Source organism: Symphodus melops (genome assembly GCF_947650265.1).
Source record: "Symphodus melops genome assembly, chromosome: 2".
NCBI lineage: Eukaryota > Metazoa > Chordata > Actinopteri > Labriformes > Labridae > Symphodus > Symphodus melops.
This window is the reverse complement of record NC_136692.1, coordinates 30,004,702-30,027,819: the sequence shown is the minus strand read 5'-3', so window position 1 is coordinate 30,027,819 and position 23,118 is coordinate 30,004,702. Positions and strand designations below refer to the sequence as shown.

Below are 23,118 nucleotides of genomic sequence, written 5' to 3'. Positions count from 1 at the left end.
TTCACACACATGATGAAGAGGAGCTCTGAGAATTATTTAACCTGAAGAGGAGAATATGTGACCTTTGAAAGGAGGATGAAGCTGTGTGTGTGGACAAGAGAACGGCAGGGGTACTAGAAGAGTGATGAACAAACACTGAATACATGAGAAATAAAAGCACAATCACTTTTAATATATAACTATACCGGACATAAAAAGTGTATTTATTTATGTATGTATAGTTTTGTGCAGGTCAAAATATCAAATGGAATTAGAGTTAAAGATTTAAACAACACAAATAATCACATCAAGATCAGTCAAAAGCAAAGAAATGTCATATTATAGACAAAAACAGCTGACTGAAAAGAAAAATTATCCTTGAAGAGGATGTTAGGTCACATCAGAGTCATGTTGTGTACTTAATTAACCACCTCATCAGATTAATTAGATGCTTTTGTTGGCTAGAAGTTGTAACTCACTGCCACTTTTAGTGCGAGCACTCAGTAATCTTTCCCAACAGAGGAATCATCTGAACTTTCAGTGGCCCTGCTGTACCATTTAACCATCGTTCACGTCGTTCCAATCGAAAATATTTCTCCATTAACTGAGACAATAAAATAAATCTGTGCATGTCTCTACGACTGCACCTCCATGAATATTCAAGGAAAAAAGGGCTTTCACACAATAATCGTGTCACCTACGGATTAGTCTGATAATTGCAAATAAAAATAGAACAAACAGACTGAACGAATGAAGAAATGATTCAAAATGTGTGCCGTGTAAAGTGCAGCCTTGCAGGCTTAGCAGAATGAGTTGCTAGTCTGAGCAGGATTTCTGCCGCCGTGACTTCCCCCTAAAAGGCGCGTAATACAGATTAATGCCAGCAAAGTTTATAAAGCGGTTCATGACTTCTTCTACTTGGTGCTTCCCGTCACTCTTCAGTGACTGCTGAAAAATGGCTGTGAAAATAAAGTGATACCATGAAGATTCATTTTAACCTCCAACATAAAGAACTTTGTGACCAATGGAGAATCTAATCCCTCGTCTTCTTTTTTTTTCACTCTTTCTTTTTCCACAGCAACTCCTGCCCTTTGAATTTCAATGAGAATCTAGCGGTGATTATTGTTTGCAGTCGGGCATCTCTCTGAGGTACTGCTGGTATTCAACTGTGACTCAGTCAACAAGCAAACAACAGGTGTGTGACATATAAATACCAAACAGGAGCGGTCACTAAACGCAGGTGTTCATACACTATCCGGAGACAGGTAGAAAAAAGCTTCAGAGCTACTTTACTGACTTTCTCCCGAGCAGCAACCTCTGGTGTTCAAAGGTGTAACCAAGGCTGAAGTGCAAAAAGCTGCAGTTCCCCGAGTGCCCAGATAAGGCTGACTGCAAAAGACCACGGACTCGCCATTGGGCGCCACATTAACGTGACCATTTTTACCAAAAAAAACGAAAAATGTTTAAAGCCAGATTGGGAGGAAAAATGAGTACACTATATTTATTTATTTAAACGTACGATTATGTAAAATCCGCCCCTACGGGTCGTTCGTTTAAAACAATAACAAAAGATGATGTTGAGGCTTCTGTTGTATCATGAGAGTAAACATGAACAAACAATGACGTTTTTTTTTTTATCACAACAGCACAAACGGCGACATAATGGCAGCTTTCAGTGCAGCTAGCTTATACAACGGTCTTCGATGTAGCATCTCCTTGGCAACGATCAACATTTTGTGTCTATCATGGCGGCACAAGTTTGATAGTTTAATGCAATTGCAATTCTATACACTGTACCTTTAAATAGTTTTAGAGTTATTCCTGAATTTAGCTGCAAATGAGCTGTGTCTGTTGCTTTAAATATGTAAATGAGCTGTGTCTGACCACGCCCCCTCTCTGGAAGGGCTCGGGTGTACTCGCTGCTTTCTGGCTCCATGTCCTATTGTTTACGGTGAGAAGGCAGACTCAGAGGGCAGAACAAACACCTAGCTGTGGGAGTGTCACCCACCTGGGGGAGGGGCTACTGCCCTTTGTGATGTCATGAAGGGAACATCTCCAAACGGCCTGTTTGAGCACACATTTTCTGAAAAGTGGAGCAGGCAGAAGACAGAGAGGATGAACTTTTCTCATCACTGGGGGGTTTGTAGACAGACTAGAGACACATATCCGTGTAAATAAAACATGGTAAAGTGAATGTTTAATACGTAACCTTTACGACACACAGCGACAAACATGTATCTTTTATAAAGTTACCTTATTTTACTTTTATATAACCTTTATTTAACCAGGAAGAGACACTCATTGAGATTAAGAATCTCATTTTCACAAGTAACAAAGACAGACAACAAACAGCCGAACATAGAAATACAAAAACTATATCACAAATAAATCCTTGGGCCATTGAAAGACACAAATAACAGTTTTCAGCAGCACATGTTTGTCAGAATCATCCCTAAACATACCAGCTCGAACATCTATAGTCAGATCTCTGCTTCAAGTCCATTAACTTCCGTCTTAAAAGCATCCAACGAGAGAAGTTTGTGAAGTTTCAGTTCATCTTGAAATGTGTTCCAAGTAAAAGGAGCAGCAAATTTAAACACTTTTTTTCCCAGCTTCCTGGGATGGAAGATGATAAGCACCTCTTCTGACAGACGAGGGTCAGAAGGTATGAAGGAAGCAGAGAGTTCTAGAAGATAAGAATACGACAGTGTTTAAGTCTGCGTAGGGTCGAAGAAGTCCATCCAACAAACAGTGATGAGTAAGAGATTTAAAGTTAGTGATGAACCTCAGAGCTCCATGATACACAGTATCCAGATCCAAACATATTCCACTGCATACAGCTAATCAGATGTGCTGTCGTGAAAAACAGAAACAAACGTGAATGCAAATATAAATGTAACCAACACAAAAGGCTGGTTTAACATCCGATAAAAACAGTCCAAGCTCTTACATATTTCTGTTAATGTGTTTTTAATATGGTTTAAGGTTGTTGTTGTTTTGCTGATTATTAAATGGCCTTCGTTATAGCTGTGCACGTTTATAACTCGTATGTAGAAAAACGACAGAACAAGGTCATATATTCTTCATGTGTGTGGCTATGCTGATTGCATGGCTTTTGTTAAAGCTGATAACTAGAGCAAAGATACTGTGACACATTTTATAAAGCAGCACACACACACAGTCCCATCAGTGTGGAGGGGATACGTGCAGGTTAATTGAACATGTTGAGGTCACAGCGAGCCCGTACTTCCTTTCCAATGTGTGCTGATAGCAGCCTTCACTCCAACTGCATGTCTGTGTGTGTGTGTGTGTGTGTGTGTGTGTGTGTGTGTGTGTGTGTGTGTGTGTGTGTGTGTGTGTGAGGGAGAGCTTGTTTGTGTAAAAGAAAAGAGAGAGAGGGGAGGTGACATCTCCTGCATCCTCTATCAACAACCTCCTCATTATTGCTGTAAAGGTCTTTCGGCTTGTTTTGTTGGTTCATTGTCACCGGAGCAGTCCGCAGGTTGGATTACACCACCCGCCCACCGCCGCCTCCAAGACCAAAATTACATGCCGCCACCGGTTTGTTTTACAATCACACCGAGGGACAAAATAGATACAGGCAGCAATTTAATACCATCCTCCAATTGTTTCCCATTTGTCAGAGGGATCTCTTTTAAACGTCCACTTGACTGTGCGTACCAATACATTCACCCAATCCACAGGTTTTCTTTTATTACCATCAAGTTCTTTTTTTTCCCTCCAAGACAAAGATTGTAATCGATTATTGTTGTGAACAAGCAGACGGTCTGTGAATAGGAGACGGAGAGTGTTAGATTAGAGTTTATTTGAAAGAGAGTCAGAATCCCTGCGATGAAATGACATGAGTATTATCCACAAGACATGCTTGAGCCCCCCCCCCCCCCCCCCCCCCCACCCTTCATCTTTTCTCATGGCCTTAGTATAAAAAAGGAGGTCTTAGCAGCACCTTTAAACCTGCCTGCTCCTTAAGAGTCCTCGGCGGCACCTTTGTCAACTATGAGAAGCTTGAAGCCTTGAAGCTCCATGTGCCAGTTAGTCTGAGAGAAGTTCAGAAAATGCACTCGTCATGTGTCCTTGAGCTGCTCCGGTTTCTCGCTCTCGTCTTCTCTAATAGTGGTTTCCCACACTGTGGGCTGCAGAAACACGGAGTGTCTCAGTAAACAGCTGCTCTCAGCCAAGAGGCATATGGTGGAGGGTTTCTTCTCTCTCTCCACTGCACACTGAGTGTTACCTTAAAAACATGGTGGAGGTGTGTTTACTCACCACAGCAGTGTTTGTCCCCTTCAGCACTTTCCCGCTCTCCTCTATTTTTGGCTTATGTGAATGAAGCAACTCCCAGAATGCACAGCACCACAGGTCACTCCCGCTGAAGTGGAGGATTACATGGTGCATTCACGTGGTGTCGGACACAACTCGGAAAAACGAGTTTCCGAGTTGTAAAATGCACATGAAGCACAAGTCAGAACAACGACTGGAACAAAATGAGTAAAAGAAGAAATAATAAAACGACTTGAAGTCAGACGGCCACGTCCACACAGTCTTTATATGACAATGCATGTTCTGACAATGCAAATCAAAGGTGTGTAGAACCAACTCTGACAACTTCCCTCAAAGTGATAACACACACATTGACACACACCCAAAGCTTGGAAAACTGACCTTACGGTGTCTGCAACCCGTAAATCCGACATTTCAATGTCGTGTTATTTGTACGCAAACTGTGAGACTGGGTTCGGTGTCTGCCAAGGGACATTTTGTAACCTAGCAACAACGAGGGCCGCTCTGTGACTGAGGTCCTGGGCATCAGTGGACGCTGAGACGAGCTTCATGTAGCAGTGAGTTCAGACACTGAAGCACGTCTCTCGTAGAGAGACACGCAGACTTTGGGGAACATAGCTTCAAGGTTACTCTATATGTGTGTTTGAATGTATCCACCTGCGACTTTAAAACTCATGACTCATCCTTCATAATGTACCGAGCACGCACCCTGGAGAGCCCCTCCTCCCACTCTCCGTGTGTGTTTTTTATTTTTCAGTTTCCGCTCCTGCTTTCTGCCTGTGCTGCATCTCGCTCCCTGAAGCTCTCTCCAGCTTCCTTTGTCTCATGTTTTTTTTTTTCCTCCTTCGTTCTGTCTCCCATGTGTGTATCTCCCTGTTTTCTTTCATCTCTGCTTCCTTCCTTCCTTCTACTCCTTTCTCCATCTCTCTCTCTCCCTCTCCTCGTGTTGTTTAGCCACTGGCTGTCTGCAGTGACTGACAGCATACAAACAAGACTCTTGGGTTGTAGGCTAGAGGCGTACACACACGCTCACACCAGCAAATGCACACAGAAGATTCTTGAAGTCATCAGGTATTTAAACACACACACACACACACACACACACTTGAATGTATGTGCAGACACATAAATTAAAAACCCACGAATATTATCGAAAGGATGGGACACTACGTGTGACACACACACACACACACACACACACACTTCTTCTATCTGCACTTAATGCTGTCACATAGGCCTGTACTGATGGATAAACACGGACCTGATAACCCACTTGATGTCACTTTAACACACACACACACACACACACACACTTCTACCCTCCCATTTCAATTGCCTCTTATTGTTAACCATTTGCGCGGCTCATCCGACAACTCGGCCTTATCTTGTTCGCCGGCTTAACTCGCTCCGAGGTCACTGTAGTTAATTTGTTTTTCACCATCACCTGATATCTGAAAATTTCTCATTCAAAAACATCATTTCAGCCTCACTGGGATTCAAAACGTGCTGGTGGCCAGCAGATCTAATCTGATGTTATGACAGACAATCACCAGCTGGAAAAAAAAACAAAAAACACCTCGCTGAAATCTGTTATAAATATCTCTCAAGCACATTTTGACTGACAAAGCAGGACCCAACATTTCAAACAATAACATGTGTGTGTGTGTGTGTGTGTGTGTGTGTGTGTGTGTGTGTGTGTGTGTGTGCTCTGAAGTAAGGAGGGCACGAGAAGCCTTGCACCACTGCAGACTCACCGGGGACGGAGAGAAGACTCTGACTGGTTTCATTGTTGTGAAGCCAAAAACTCTTCTATGATTAATGAGGAGAATTACAGAATCCCCTTCACTGTACAAGCCTACAAGACGACGCACTGTTTATTCAGCCAGCGTGTTTGTTGTCTTCCGTACAAACCCAAAATGATAACAGTCACAATCAATCCTTAAAGTCAATCCATCTTTATTTGTATTGCACTAATAATGATAAGTGTTATCTGGAGACGCCTGAGCATACGAGATGTTTTAGACACCTCATGTCCCTGGTGTCCAAACGTCCCCTGTGCTGAGGTGGAGGTCAAAGCAGGCCGCGTGAGGACGACACGGTCCGATGGTGGAGGCGGGGCGTCAGGCGGTGGTGGAGCTGACGACACGTTCACTCTGAATTATGAAGCCTTCACATTTCCATTTCTGTGTGCTCGCCTTATGAGGTCAGCAGTCATGTTTTAAGATACTGTAGATAAAAGCAACATATACTCGTAGTGACAATATTAAACTTTTAACATCTGTTCTCCTCAATGACTTTTACTTTAGAGTTTTCAGAATAAGGCTGAGACAGATTTCAGCCCAAAACATCAACTATAGAGTCAGCAGCGTTTTCCTCCAAACTAAAACAAAGAAGTATTGTAAACTAAAGGTGCTGTGTTGTCCCTCCTGGGCCTCCGTACACGTGTGCTGCAGACATTTCTGGACGGAGCTGCTGTGTTCCCTCCAGCCAGCGGGGGTGCACAGGTGAGTTTAGGCGTGGATGCAATTTAGGAATTGACTGTCGGACTGACGGACATGGAGGGTGAGCCTTGTGTTGGCGTTTAACCGTGGACATGGAGTTTGTCTGCTTCCTGTTGGACAGGCAGCGGTTAGCTTGTGCTAGCCTGAGCGCAGGAGGAGGGGCCCAGTTTGAATGTTTGGTTCACTTGGCGACTGACCCCACCTTTAATCAAAGGCTATTTGAGTGCCTGCAAACTTAAAAAAAAAAAAATATATATATATATCAAATCAAAAACTGCCCAATCTCCTCTGTCATGTAAACTGGCAACATGCAGTTCCTCTGCAAACAGCCTGCAGCCTGATATCGACATGGACAGGCACGCACAAACATCCAGCGAATGTTGTCTGTCAGCAGTGTAGCCAGTCGTGCTATTTTCCACTCTGCTTGGTATTCAGGTCATATCAGTTCCAGGCAGACAAGTGTCGAGGTAGCCGGCATGGCATTTTAAACACATAAGCAGCCACTTGTCCCCTCAGAAAGCTACTGTCACATGTCATGTCTGTTATTATGAATTCAATTTAAGGTAATCTCAAGAGCACGCAAACACATCTGTGACGCTTCAAACACAGCACACTCACAATATTTGTTCACATTCAAATGAAATATAGAAAACAGACATTCTCTCTCTCTCTCTCTCTCTTACCTATGTCTCTTTGATCTATTATACATCACCTTTTGGCAGTTTGGACCAGCGCGCAGAAATAAAGGACAGAAGAAGAATCAATGATGGATGAAGCAGGACATGACCTGTCACTCACAAATGTTCAGCAAAAACTGCATTCAGTGAATCTTTGCCACGATTGAATCAACACTACAGAGCGTATAGATTGCATAGAAGATAATATGTTTTAATGCCTGTCACTCAGACATGCTGTGTGTGCGGCTGCCCTTCAAAGGACTGTGATTGGCAGACAGGCTAGCTGTTGGCCACATTATGGAGCAATGATGGTCTGTCAACCGCAACCCATTATTCCAGTCACATTACCGGTAGCAGGGAGGCGATGGATCCTGGGTCACCTCATTCGTTTTCTGCACTCGGTGCATGAAGGATGCAGACAGGCACTGACTCGGTGTGCACCAGTCAGACATCAGGCCACGTCAGGTCCTAATGGTACATTCAAACTCCAGCAGCTTTCACTGCAACTACAGCAAAATAAATGTCTTTTTATGTGTGAAGTTGTCATCAATCAAAACCTTTATTTGTTGATGAAAAGGAAAGGAAGTCAAGGTTACGAGCACATCACAATCACCTACAAAGCAAAGGAGGACGCCATTTTTTTTACAGATCGGTAGTAAAAGAGAGAAACTCACGAGAGGCTTCGAGACAAACTGTGAACAACAACATCCAGGAGAAGTCACTGCATCGTGCTGACTTCCTGAAACTACGGTCGTCGAGGACAGCAGAAATGTTCTTCTGACTAAGGCCCCTGTGTTCACCCAGCACAGATGCATGCTGGGAATAAAAGCTCTTTACGTGTGAATTGAAACTATGACACTATTTAAAAATGTTATATAGTTCTTTCCCCTGCACTACGAGCATCAAACGGAGGATGTCTGCCCTCCTACTTTTTGTCTGTGCATGGAGCCAGATGTGAGTCTCGGGTATGATCCATCGGAGACAGAAACACAGGGGAACATGGGATCTTCTGAAAAGACTGCGTCATTATCAACAGCACATTTCTGAAAAGTTGAAAGAGTTTCAACTTGAAGTGTTCAGAGCGGCCGCACAAAAATGCCTGAATGCTCGGAAGAAAAACGCTGGCTGCTGCCTTTTTCTACCTCTCATGAAGTTTCTATTGATATCCATTAAAACCAAAACAAACTGGAATCTGTATTTATCAAAATGTTGCTGCATTTTTAGACCTTCCAAAAAAAAAGTTTGTTTCCTCTGCTGATGGACCTTTTATCATGAGTCGACTCTTTTTTATTGTTTCTATCATGAAGTCTGCGTGTCCTACAGTCCTGTCACACCTTACTGTAAAAGCACCTGTGCACTACTTTAAAGGGAAATGTTCCCCTCTAATCATAAACTGGAACAAGCTTATAGGCCAACGAATCAGCCGAGACAGTAAAGGCTGGATCACAACCACACTCACATGAACACTGAACGCCTGTTTTACACAATGATTGGGCGACCTGCTAAACCTGCAGAGCAAATGAGACAAAACAGACTTTAAATCACGAATCATGAGCGAATGTTTGAATTCCCCCCGAGCTGCGCTACAACTTGTCTGTGCATTTGCTTGTATGATCTTTGATGCATTCATTTAGGGTAAATGTGCTCCTCTCTATGCACATTAGCATTACTGCAAAGAACGTCTTATTTACAGTACAATGTAGGCGCTAACAGCTACATGCAGTTAGAGTCACATTTGACTGTGTGCTGCGAGTTGGTGGTAACTGCGCCACAGGATGTAAGGGCTGTTACGCACAAATACTAAAGAGATCATTACAAGTCTCTCCTAGTCTTCATCAAACATGATGAGCTCCTCGTGGATTCAAGTTTGTAGTTTTTTTTGAGTCACAGTTTTCAACCAAAAAATTAAAAATAAAAAAATCCTGTCAATCTTTTTTTGGTGATTATTGGTTAAAGTAGAACATTTTTAATGCATCATTTATGCTCATAATGTCACAAAAACGCTCCCAGTGAGTTTATTATGATACACTTTGTGCTGCAGGATCCTCCTCTTGCACCTTACATGAAATTTACAGCTGAAGGGATGAATTATAGATTAACTGTGATCCGACTGCAGCTGTACTGAGTATGAGCGAGTCAATATTTGCACTCGCACTTGTCACCTTTTGAATCCTCCTTGTTCAGACTGTTTAGCTTTAGCTAATGCTGAACATTAATGCGTGGGCTGAAAAGCTGTCGACGTTTTTTTTGTGGTCGTTTTCTTCCTCTTCAGAAATACATTTTCTCTCCTCGATATTTCTGGTGTTTTAAAAATAATTTCTGACTCTCAGCGACTGCTGAACATGAAATGTCGAAGAGTCGACTTGTAAAGGCAGCAAAATAGCAATCAAACTAAAAGTGAATGATAATGTCAGATGGGTTGATTTCAGGACTTTCCCATCCTTTTCAGGTTGTTAAAAAGCAAACTTCCCCAAAGTAGAGAGAGCAGATTAAAGGTTTCTGTTCCATCTCTCCGTCTTGTATCAGTGTTTCAACCTGTTTCCGATCGTGTCTGTGAACCTGTTCTGCAGCTCAGAGGAGCTAAGGAGGAAGCAATGAAGCGAGCAGATGGAGAGGTTTCTGACAGTGAACCTGACTCTGTTTCCTGATACCGCTCGTGTCACTCACTCACTCTCAGCTGTACGATTTAGAGGACAACAAAACTTTTTTCTCTTTCTCAGTCAAGAGTTATGTCGACAGTAAAAAAAGTTCAATAAGCTATGACAGGGAGTGCTGGTACCCTGGATATCAGCACTGGAAGATTATCAGCCGTGCAGATATTCAGTGTAAGAGCGTGACATTAATACAACCTCATTTTGACAGGTACCTTGGTGGAATATATTACTGATGAAGCTACACAAACAATGTGTTTGCTCTTATGTTACATAACGTTGACCTACTGTACCGTACTGCTGGATGCCCATACTGCCGATCATGAGGTAAACGTATGATCGAGTAAACCCAGGATTAGTCTGCAGAGGGCGCTAATCGGCTTGTTCCGAAAACCACACGATATTTACTCCAATACGAAACCAAGAATTTCAGGTCAGTCCTCACTGATCTATTCTCCTCACATGTCCTGACTCTCTCCACTGCCGTGTCTATTAAAGGCACAAAGAGTCTGTGAAAGAAAGAGGTAAAAATGAGGATTCACTGTACTGAGAGCAGCGGGCTGAGGCGGAGTGATACGCACGGTAAAAAGTCCGAGTGATCGGTGATAGAATGCACACTCACTCAGAGCTTACTCAAGAGACGAATATGCTTCAGAGATCGACATTAAATTTCCTCCAAACATCCTGAAAGTCATCGGAGAGTTTTTTAAATTCTCTGAAAGAGTGAGTGCATAAAGCTCTCAGGTTTACTTCCATCCTCTCCCCATTGACCTACAAAGTTTTAGATTTATTTTATTTTTTACAGCCACAGTGTGTGTGTGTGTGTGTGTGTGTGTGTGTGTGTGTGTGTGTGTGTGTGTGTGTGTGTGCGTGTGTGTGCGTGTGTGTGTGTGTGTGTGTGTGTGTGTGGGGGGGGTATTAGAGCGTGGCTGTCATTTGTCACTCAGGCTCTCTCCGGCTGCAGGGGTGAAGCGGGACACAGCTGTTGGTGAAAGCAAGGTGATGTAAACTGCACTTGTCAACTTGTTCCTTTGTGATTTTCGGTGAGATTTTCCGTGCTTGACTGGTCTGTGCGGGGCGTGCGAAGCAGCAGGAAGCTCTCTGCTGTCATTCGTCAGTCGGAGGTGATTCGGGACGCGGTCGCTGGCTCGCACGCCCGAGACAAACAGAGTGATCCATCTGTGGACGCCGAGGACTGTCTGTTCATGTACGGCTGCGGTCAAACACCAAGCGCAGCGCGGTGCTTTAGAGAGGTTAATATCTGTCCTCCTGGGATGGCTGATGCATCATTTCATCTCCTCTCTGTACATCAGTCTCACTGAAACGACACGTATATATAGAGATATCTTTGAGGATTCTTTCCCAGCTCTTTGTACTCGACATGAGCTGCATATGCACCTCCAGACTACAATTGAAAACGATGGAGGCCAGCGCTCTCTTGTTGGCTGGGGCCGCCGACTGAAAGAGGCCGATTCCAGCAGACAACACAGAGTGATGAGAAGACGAGACAATGTTGATGTCAGTTGCAACATTTCCCCCAAACTGCACAGAGTGCAATGTGTAGTTCTTATCAAACCCTCCTCCCGGGGTCAGAGGTCACCTGACTCTCCATAACCGGACTCACATGAACACATTTTATGTTCTGCAATAGAGCACTTAATTCTCAATGACTCTGTCACAACTATTCTCTCTGCATAAATGTTTATCACCAGTTTGTAGAGTGCAATGACTTCCCACGCTTCTTTCGCTTTCAACACTATATTACACTGCAAAATAACACGTCCGTCCTGTTATACACTGTGTGCATGATAGTGTGCATGCAGTTCATACAGACTCACATCTTTAAGTTACTGGATCTTTTTTTTTTTTTTTTACTGTTTTTTGATGCATATTTTTTAATATTTTCATACTTGTTTATTTTTGCACTGTGACTTTTATGTGCTGCTGTACGACTGTACATTTCTCCGTCTGCGAGATGAATAAGGATTATCTTATCTTATATTGAATGTAATCTTGTACTCTTGCAATCGTTACCCATGGCAACACCATTGCTTCATTCATTGCACATGCAGTAGGTTCAGTATGTGCTGCTACCTGTCTTTCACAAATAACCAACACATAACATACAGTATATCACAGTTGACTCCATTCAGCTGGAGATGCACGCTGTGATTTCAGGTCTGATTCTAAGTTGAAGGTGGATGGAAGTGTGTGTGGTTTGTCATCCAGCGTACAGAGGGGGGGGGGTATCAACCCGCGTCACTCCCCCTGATGGGTTCAAATGATCTGAGACTCACAGGCTGCACCACATCCTGATTTAAAACTTCTTAGAGAACATTGTCATCATTTTTATTTTTCTATTTTTAGGGAGTTGATCATCTTCAGGCAGTTCAAAACAAAGACTGTGATAAAGTTCACTTTAAAGCTGCTTGTTCCTTCTTTCAGTCTGTTGTCACACTGAAGTTATTTTTCTGAACTTTTTGGAGACAATGTTTTCAATCAATTCTAAATATAAATATATATGTTTGGTTTGCAATGAGCGTAACTGACTGTGGGAGTGATGTGCTGATGTGTCGGAGGGTACAGTCTCAAAGGCAGGTCAGGCAGAAAAGAAAGGTTCATGAACTATGCTCTTTGTCAGATTTCTAACTCGTCTTGTGCATTCAAAGTTCATTTTTGAAGCCTCAGTTTTGTTTGCTTCCTGAACTCTGCAGTGTTTGAGTCGTGTGTGTGTGTGTGTGTGTGTGTGTGTGTGTGTGTGTGTGTGTGTGCATTCTGAGCCAATCAGTGGCAGGTATTTTATTTCTTTTTAAGAGGTCTTCTCCCTTTCCTGTTCATTTATTTTTTTTTTTTTGGACTAAAACTGGCCTCATTGTCAGGTGAAGGAGTTCTACCCCCTGAACTGCTGCAAGTGCTTAATGTGAAACAGATGGGGGAAGAGCTGAGTTTGCATTAACAGCAAACGGGCAGCAGCAGCAAATGAACGCAGCATCTGGGAGACGATCAACAATACCCACCTTCAAGACACGGGGAGCCGGAACAAATCCATGAGTCTAATATTACAGGCCTGCTTCTCTACCTGCTCCGTATGTGAGATTTAAGGGATGTCACTTTTACTCCGGCCTAACTTTGGCTCAGATATCTCTGCAACGCTTGCACAAGAAGATGACTCTGACTATGAAACATGCGACTGGAAAGCACGCTCGCCTCAATTTGAAACATGGTTTAACAGAGTCACAAGCCGTCCTTTAATCCAACTCTGGCAGCGTTAGTGCCATGCCAGGGCACAGGGAGATCTGGGAAGTTGTGCAATTTGAGCAAAGAGCAAGGAGAAAAGATAAGAAGTGGAGTGAGAGAGGGAGAGGGAGAGAGCTCAGAAGAACGATAAAGAAAAAAAACCAAGATGCTATGCATGCACCGGCAGCTGGGATACAGCCCGGAGGGAGCCGTTAAGGTAGCTTGACTTTCTGAGCAAACTGCCTACTGCGAAGCTGTCAATAACGTGGTTACCTCCAAAATAGATTTTTTTTTTTTTTTTTTGGGGGGGGGGACTTGCAGGTAGAGTTTGAATTTCCCAGTACGGCCTGGTTTGAGTCGGTACCACCCGAGATGTGACAGCAACAGACGTTTTTCATAACACGGGAAGAGGAGCAAGGTGATGAGTAATATAATGAATATATCTTGTGCATTTTGTTTGGCCTTTGTGTTCTGCAATCAAACTTGAGGAAACCTGTAGCACCTCGTGTGACCGGTGCAGGAAACCCTGACTGGATTCATGGGTGTCTGCAGTATAATGACAGTGTCCTGATCTGAGGTTTGAATATGATCGCTCCACCTGCAGGAAGCGAAGGATCGTCACGTCTGCAGAAGACAAAAGGATGACTGAAAGACTTTGTGAGTTTTTGTTATGTGTGCATCTCTTCAGTCATTAGCTCAGCTCCTCTCTCTAGGCAAAGGTGACTCTGCTCCCCCACCACCCCCTACACACACACACACACACACACACACACACACACACACACACACACACACTTTCTCTCTTCACTTCTTCTGGATGACATAAAAGGTTGTGTGAAAAATTACAACAGTCCTGAATATAAGAAGTCCCTGCAAAATGCTTCCCCAGCCTATCCATCACCACACAGGGACACCTGGCTTTATCCTGTGTGTGTGTGTGTGTGTGTGTGTGTGTGTGTGTGTGTGTGTGTGTGTGTGTGTGGGGGACACCTAGAAGTCACACAGATCAACCTGTCGCTGCTTGGTATATTATTGCTGTTGGTGTTCTGTGTATCACCTTGCAAATGGTACATTTTCACCTAATGGGACAGTTTGCCTGTTAACCTCGGCGTGATGAGGGAATCCATCATTATCTCTGTAACTACTCTTTCCCAGTAGAGGACGTTCACACGCCGCCGCTGACCTTCCACGTACTGAACTCACTCAAACTGTGAACAATAACAGGAAGTGATGATTGGCGTCGGAAGAGAAAGGTAACGCAAACGTTCTCACGCTGTGCGCTCTGCAGCGCCACGCCGCACGCTTCCACTCCAGTCCAGTTTGCACGTGTTTCACCTTCTCCTGTGATGTGACAAAGTGCAGAACGTGCTGTTCAGCTTCTGGCCTGGTTTTGTCTTTTAAACACTGCAAATATTTCTTTAAATCACCTGTGAGGAGTTTTCAGTTTGTTTAACAGGCGTGCACTCACTTCCTGTTTGGAAACCGTCATCTTGTCGGCACTGTTCGGGAAGTTATGGAAGAGTAGAAGGAGGGATTTGTTTGATTAAACTATCCCGTCCAAAGTGTTTTCAATCATTGTTTTGTTTACCAGAAGCTTGGTTACGCCGATGACGCCAATTTGAACTGGCAGAGAAAGTGAAACTCATTTAGACAAAGCCAAGCAGAAAAGTTTTCTCTGATTGGATGTCATTGTCTCCAAACCGACTGATTTCCCAGCAATTATGCAGAATCATTTCATTATGCTTTATTGCCAAAGATTGCAGTGTGCGTGCCAAGTGAGGAGAGTTGATAAGATAAATCACACGCTGCACAGGAAGAGAGAGCCGCTACTTGTTTTAGAGGTCTTCATTTCATTTGCTAACCGCTGACTGAAGCGTTCCACGTGTAGATCCCTCTCACTTAAATGTGTTTGTCTTCTCTGATGTCATGAAGATCAGATTTCTGCAAGCTGCAATGAAAGACAGCGCTCGATGTGAACTGGGGTTTTTGTTTTTGGGTGCCTAAAAGGTAACAAACCCTGTCATCAGCATAACGTTAACACCAGTCACTTTCTGCCCTCGACGGTTTTAAATACACCAAGAATCAAACACGTTCCACGTGCACGATGCGGTCTGTTAGCCTTGTGCACTAAGTCACCATTCACTGCCACTGTAGTAAACGCTTCTGTTTCCACAGCGAGCGCCGGGTGGAATTTTAAAGGCACACAGAGAGGTACATGAACGACAGTGCAGGTACACTGAAATCACACAAAGAAAATAAAGTGTTGACTAAAAGTAGAGTTAAAATTTAAATACAAAAAGTAAGAAAAAACTAAATTGCAGCAGGCAAGCGACAAGCTGGGCGGAGTAGAGCAGTGGCAATAACACGTCATCCTCAGAAAGACGAAGGAATGTTTTTTTTGTCTTTATCAAGGTTTCAAGGTTCACTTTATTGTCATTTCCAAAATATGTCAGACATACAGTGAAATCGAAATAACGTTTCCCCCTCGCCACGGTGCAATGTAGTCGAGTAAGGTAACATTAGATAAAATAAGGTACGGTAAAAATATGAAATAAAATAAGGTAGAATAAGATAAATAATGTTCACACTAATAAAATCTAAATGTGCAATAATTAGAAAGTTAAATAAAATAGAATCTAAAACAAGATTGGAGAAAAAGTGAAACTTGTGCATGCGTGCAATTCAATTCAATTATTCCCGCGGGATCTTGTAGTTCTCACGTGATTCTGCCCTCCTCTGCATCGGGTCAAAGGACGAGGGGGCTGATGGTGTCCGGAGTTATTCTGAACTCAACACCGATCTTTATGAATCACTGTTTGTTTCATTGATGCCTGAAGGAGAAAAACAAGCTGCACAGTGAACCCAATCATTTACTACTTGACACAAATCTTGTGTCGAGCGTGTTAATTTGTTCAAAGCAGATTGTAAACCTTGATAAAAGACTCTTACTAAAGACGTGTCTCTCGCTGTAATAAAAAGAAAAACACATCAGACTCTGAAAACGAAAAAGCCCTGATAGGGAGTAAGTGAAAGTTGTTATTCACAAATATTTGTTGGATGTCAGAGCAAACAGACAAAAGTAAAAGAGCTTTCAAGGTTTCAGGGAAGAGAAAAACCGCAAACAAAAAAAGATGCGTTGAACACATAGATTTAGATTTGGCACTAATACGACAAAGATTGAAAGGCTTTGTTTCTGCAGGCAGGTTTAGTTTGAAGACACAGAACAGCTCTGCCTTCAGACGGAAACACTGCGCTCTCAGAGTGTGCATGTCCACTTTTCAACCCCCCCCCCCATTATATCGTAACCATCCGTTTAAAGAACACGGTGATGTGCTATTTAGCAACTAAAACTCGCGGGGTGCTAATTTGATCGAAAATATTCTGAAATTCAAGAAATCACAGCGGGGCTAATGTGAGGGGCATTTTAAAACACAGAGGGGGACTTCATTAATGTTCATCAAAACAGCATGCCGGGCCTGAAGGAGCTTTAATTTGGCTGCTAAGGGACTCGTCGGGACTCGTGTTGTTGACTTGTATTAATGTTCTGCATCCACCTCCGTGAGTTCACTGCTCATCTCTTTCTGTGTTATCCGTTTCCTCCATGGATGGTTTGGAGGAGAAGTTAGACAGGATGGAAGCGCTGCATGACGTCACTCACCAATCTGCAAAAGTCCTCCATGAAAATGATTTAAGACGAGGCACAGCTCGGTCAGACGTACAGTGAGAGATACCGTGAATAAAAGAGAGATTTGTGCACTTTGCTCCGAGAGTCGAAGTCAAGTCTGAAACACAATTATTGTTACTTAAAGGAGCAGTATGTAGCTCTGCCCCCTAGTGCTTGAAATGAGTACTGCAGTCTAAACTCTAATCATCACAGAGAGCTGTCTCCGCCCCCTCCTCTCACACAGGTCAGCATGTGGTGGACAGTGTAGCTTCAGTGTTTAGCCAGCTCTGCATGTGGTGGACACTGTAGCTTCAGTGTTTAGCCAGCTCTGCATGTGGTGGACACTGTAGCTTCAGTGTTTAGCCAGCTCTGCATGTGGTGGACACTGTAGCTTCAGTGTTTAGCCAGCTCTGCATGTGGTGGACACTGTAGCTTCAGTGTTTAGCCAGCTCTGCATGTGGTGGACACTGTAGCTTCAGTGTTTAGCCAGCTCTGCATGTGGTGGACACTGTAGCTTCAGTGTTTAGCCAGCTCTGCATGGGTCTGTAAAGCTTTCTGCGTTCTAACCTCTCTCCATGTTTCATCTCCAACATTGATCCTAGTTTGAGCAGCTTTCTGCTGCTGGAGCTTATTAGAAACATGCAGAGGCTTTTTAGCTCGGGTACAATCACTTCTATCTGAAGCAGTTCCACTGCCCGCTTCCATCGCTGCAACACCTGTTCACCTGATAACTGCTCTCATATCTGGCAAACCCAGGGGCGTCCAAAACGGCCTTCAAAGCCCCGCCTACCTTCTCTGGTCCAATCAAATCCAGAGCATTCAGGAGCAGAATCTAAAGTTAGAAGGAGGACATACTGGCTGCTGCATTGTTGTCAGAGAAGCTTCAACACAGCATGTTTCCTTCATCATCACACAGGAAGAGAGCAGCTCTCTGATTGGCTGACTGATCACACAGGAAGAGAGCGTCATCATCTCTCTGATTGGATCATTAAGGGCACAGCTACCACATGTTCAGATTCACATTAAATACCTTGGATGTAAAGACTCGCACATCCTGCTGTATTTGTTGTTTCCCCTACTTAGTTTTACGATTTCCAGAATAAATTAGATTTAATCATGAATAATCAAATGGTTTATTACCAATTTGGACTTGATTAAAAGTTCCTTTCTACATTATTACCAGAGTGTACATTTCATGTAAATCAAGCGCAGCCCCGCTAAAAGGCACATTACGGCTGCTGATCCAAAACTAATTCAACATGGAGAAAGAGAGAGGGATGCGGAGAAGTGGGACAAAGAAAAGCCTCGACAAACAGAAAGACGGGAGCGAGAGCGCCCAACAATGAGAGCTAAATGGATGAGTGGAGAGATTTACTCATTTTCTTCTGTTTGTTGATGAATTCCCATTGTATTCAAGGCTTTGGCAATATTGTTCACGCACCGTCCAATCCAATGATGCATGCTGGATTGAGAATGAAAGAAAACGGCGAGCTGTGTGTGAGAGCGACGCAGAGAGAGAGGGAGAGCTGTCATGTTCAGTCAGAAGGAGGCTGCAGTGCTGGACAGCGGGCAGCCAGGTGGAATAAAACCACCTGATTCATTTTCATATCATGCAGCCTCATGTTTTTGGGAAGTGTGAGACGGAGAGAGGGAGAGAACAGGAACAACAATTAGGGAGGACATGTAGTGAATGTGTGTGTGTGTGTGTGTGTGAGATCCAGCGAGCGAGCGCCGGCGTGATTCCCCAGGCCTGTTGTGTTATGGTTTATTGAATAAGCTCTATGCTCCACTGTTTTACTGTATATTCAGCGTAATGACTATAGATCCAAGAACAACACTGGAACCCTCGGTCGGGTTTAGGCCATCGATCCGACTCTTTTTTTTTTTTCTCCTTGTAAGTTTGTGTGTGTTTCTGAACTACACACCGGTTCGAGGTCGCATGAATGTGAGATGACGAGATTTGTTGTGTGTGACAGTCCAGTACTCTCAACACACACACACACACACACACACACACACACACACACACACACACACAGTTTCACTTTCCTTTTTGTGTCTTCAATATTATTTTCTCTAAATCGTAACTGTTTGGATCGTTAGTGTCTTTGGAACGGATTTTTTAGGAGAATTTGAACCGAATGGTAAATAAACTTGAGCTGATGGTAGAGGCTGCTGCAGAGTAAAGAGTCCATCAGTATTAACTCATCCATTCATATACATTCACACACTGATGGTAGAGGCTGCTGCAGAGTAAAGAGTCCATCAGTATTAACTCATTCATTCACACACCGCTGAAAAAGCAACAGGAGCAACCTGGGGTTAAGCATCTTGCCCAAGGACACAGGGAAAAGCTGGGAAACGAACCCCCGACATTTCTGCTGAGTGACGACCGACTCTACCAACTCCTGTATATACTGTACTCTACATCCAATCCTGAGGTGCTCTTATAACAATGTAGCACTTGCCTGTTAGCTTCGTGCTAACACATCACAGAAGTGGCATAAAAAATGTTGTTAGTTTTAACTTTGTCACGTAAACATCTAGATTATGTGAGAAAAAGCAGGGAAGTTAAAAGTGTTTGGTGCAGGACTGTCTGCTCTTTGGACTGTGCATCAGAAAGACAGTAAGATGGGCATACAGAGGCGGGTTCACTCAGGTTGTTAATCACACACAGCTCCCCTCCTCCTACATTAAAAAGCTGATTTTTAAATTGAGTTTTTCTCACTTCTTTAGATGTCGTTTCTTGTGCTGCCTCTCGAGTGATGCCAGAAGACGCGGACACGTTCACTGCTACTTCTTAAAGTCCTGCTCCACCTCAGGAAGAAAACAGTTTGAGCCCCGAGGCCAAAAAAAACTCCTGCTCAAGCACCGACCAAAGCTCTCCACGATGAGCACTGTCTCTAACACACAGGAGCGCTCACACGTTTACACTCAATGAATTTAAACTAAACTGTGACTGTGACTGTAACGCACAGGTGAGAGGAAATAGAGCAGCTTACAGCCTGCCTTTGTCTTAATGCTTAGCACACAAAGAGCGTGTCTGGAGATTTAAGAAGGAATGAATGAAGTTATGCTTTCATGCCCTGTGAGTAAACACAGCATATCTATCGATTTGAAAAGGCACACGTTTATCCTTAAAGCTGTGTGAATACTTCAGCTGATAGAACCTGAGCGTCTTTTAAACACTGCTTTGTGTTTGTTCTGCGTCGGGGGCTCAATCTAAGGAGAGAAGACACACGAGCCGACACTCCGCTCCCCCCGTCCAGTCTGAGCGTGCTGCCTTCTGTCAGCGCCATGGTTGTGCTCCGGCCGACGGCGCGCCCCGACCCACTCGCTCTGTTTCTGGAGCTTGAACGCAGCCGTGTCACAGGTTCACGGGGGAACTACGAGAGCAGGCGGGAATAAAGAGAACAATGTGTTTGTCGCTTAGATGTGTTGATGGTTCCTGTTTTGACGTAATGTTGATAATCAGGAGTTTTTAAATTGAATTTTGAAATTGGCCGGATGCTCTCCATGTCTCCTTCTCTGACTTCCTGTCCGGATTTCTCTGTTCTGCTCAAGTTGACACGCCTGCATCGTGCGCTGTTGAAAATAGACTCATTGCATATTGGACATGGAGCCGAGCGGTGTGGTACTGCTGGCACGCTCTGGAGACGGACCGTAGCAGTTGCTGGGAAAACATTACGTTGCCTCGACTGGGAGTGAACGTGGTCCACGTGGACGATGCGGATTGATGGTCGGCGGTCTAAATTGAGCGCCAATTAACTAGCAAGATGCAGTCAGACACCTTTAAAGATAATGAGCCTCATGATGTTTGAAAACAACCTAACCTAGCTGTACCAAAAAGGTACTACATTACCCAGCAGCCTCTTCGATCTCCGACCAAAAGCAGGGTGGGAGCAGCTGCAGCGCTGCTGTGCTGTCACTGATCCTGAGCAGCGATTTAACACGGTGCAGTAGCTGCCTTTTGCTCCGTGAAAGCTCCGACTATCCTAATACCCTGCATGGCTGTTTGAGAGGAATTTAATCTCACCATGTAAGTCTGATCCAACAGTCCTCCGAGCATCCACTCGTGTGCAATCTGTGAAATGTGGCACAACTGATCACAAGGCAGCACAAAGCCGTTTTGTGTTTTTGATCTCAGAGGGCCACGTGACGCTCACAACTTCAATGTTTGTGTAAACACAATTTAGTCACCTTTGGCCTGTTGTGAATCTGACACCTGCAGCCATGTCAGGATTTGATGGTTATTTTGCCCGGTAACAGAAGCAACGTCACAGCAGGATATGAAGAGACAGAAGCGTTTAATGGGACAAAGAGCCACACGTGTCACAACCATTCTCTTCAACCTGAACAGCTGAGTGATAAGTGTATTAATATTTCAGTCACATTTAAAAAAAAAAAAAAAAAAAAAGCACACAGAAGCCTCACATGTCAAAGCCTCTAATTATTCTAATGAGTGGGATTTGAATGTGTGAAATCTGGGATTTTAAGAGCGTTGACCTTTGTTTGACGGGGTTCCCCGCTGAGAGCAGAAATACCCCCCGTCTCCTCAGACAATCTCGGGTTCAATCACCGCGCAGCTCTGCGAGCTCTCCTCGGCAGGGGTCCCTTTGTTGGCTCTGTCACCGTGACAAGCTGAATGTCTTTATATAGTCTAAATTAGATTCTAAATGTGTTTCTTTCAAGTACAACGTGCTTCTGTTGTGGCTCATGATTCTCCCTCTGTTTGGCTTTTCCTTGTGTTTAACGGTGTGATGACACTTCTATGTTAAAGAGAGAGTTTGAAGCATGGTTGTGCTATTTGTCACGAGTACGTGTATAAAGCGACGCCGGTATCCTCGTGGTTAGTGCGTGCCGGTGTTGTAGGACTTAAAATCGCTCCGTTTGAAGCTCTCTGTCTCGTCTTGGAATCAAAAGCACTTTGACTGCATCTTGTCTCAGAGTCAGCAGACTCCAGATTTAAAGTCAAGACCACCTCTGATTGGTTATTTTTTCCTGTCATTACTGTGATTAGAAGAAAAACGCCCAAAAAACTTCAGTTCATTAATAGCTTGATTTCTTACGCCCACCACCTCCTCGGTGTTAGAGTCTAAGTGAGTTAATGATGATGAGGATTTTTTTCATACTTCATGAACACTATTGACTCAGCCTCAAACCTTCAGTGTCTTGTTTTGGCCTCCAAGCTCTCCGTTATGGGCTATGTCTTGGTCTCGGTAAGTGTGGTCTTGAATGTAACACTAGTGCGGACGGCATGGGTTCGAGTCCGACCTGGGGCTTCTTGTTCCCCACTCTCTCTTTCCCCCCAACTTCTGACTCTGTCCACAGTTATATCTCTAAGAAAAACTCTTCACCTTCAAAGATGCACTTGTAACTTTGGCCCCTTACTTTCTCTTCAGGAAAACATTCTTTTATTGACTTTTATTCTGAAAAAAAAAGAACATTAATGGTCTTACAGTATATTGTCTGAGTGTGTGTGTGTGTGTGTGTTTAGTGTCTTCTACAACTGTGCCTGTAGCTTTAAATATGTAAATGATCTGTGTCTGACCACGCCCCCTCTCTGCTCAGAACAGGCTGTTTCTGTGTCTGTAGCTTTAAATATGTAAATGAGCTGTGTCTGACCACGCCCCCTCTCTGGAAGGGTTTTGGTGTACTCGGTGCTTTCTGGCTCCATGTCCTATTGTTTACGGTGAGAAGGCAGACTCAGAGGGCAGAACAAACACCTAGCTGTGGGAGTGTCACCCACCTGGGGGAGGGGCTACTGCCCTTTGTGATGTCATGAAGGGAACATCTCCAAACGGCCTGTTTGAGCACACATTTACTGAAAAGTGGAGCAGGCAGAAGACGGAGAGGATGGACTTTTCTCATCATTGGGGGGTTTGGAGACAGACTAGAGACACATGTCAGAGTCAGAGGAAAATGGAGGAGAGGATTTTGCAGAATATGTCAAATTTAAAAACTGAAAAAGAGAAAACTTTAATTCAAACTAAAGTGTTGAATTAAAAAGTGAAATGTTTGATGCTGCGTCCTAATGCTTCTCTCTGCCTGTGTGTCTGTATTTTTGTACTTTGTCAAATGAAATGAGTCTCTCAAGGTGATGGAGTTTA

The 23,118-nt window shown here is 43.8% G+C and overlaps 1 protein-coding gene across 2 annotated transcripts in view; it reads left to right on the top strand.

Moving 5' to 3' along the window:
- The window catches only part of LOC306818793 (zeta-sarcoglycan-like), a 313,446-nt gene that overhangs the window by 185,977 nt on the left and 104,351 nt on the right, over positions 1–23,118 (top strand). The gene's annotated exons all lie outside the window — the stretch shown is intronic.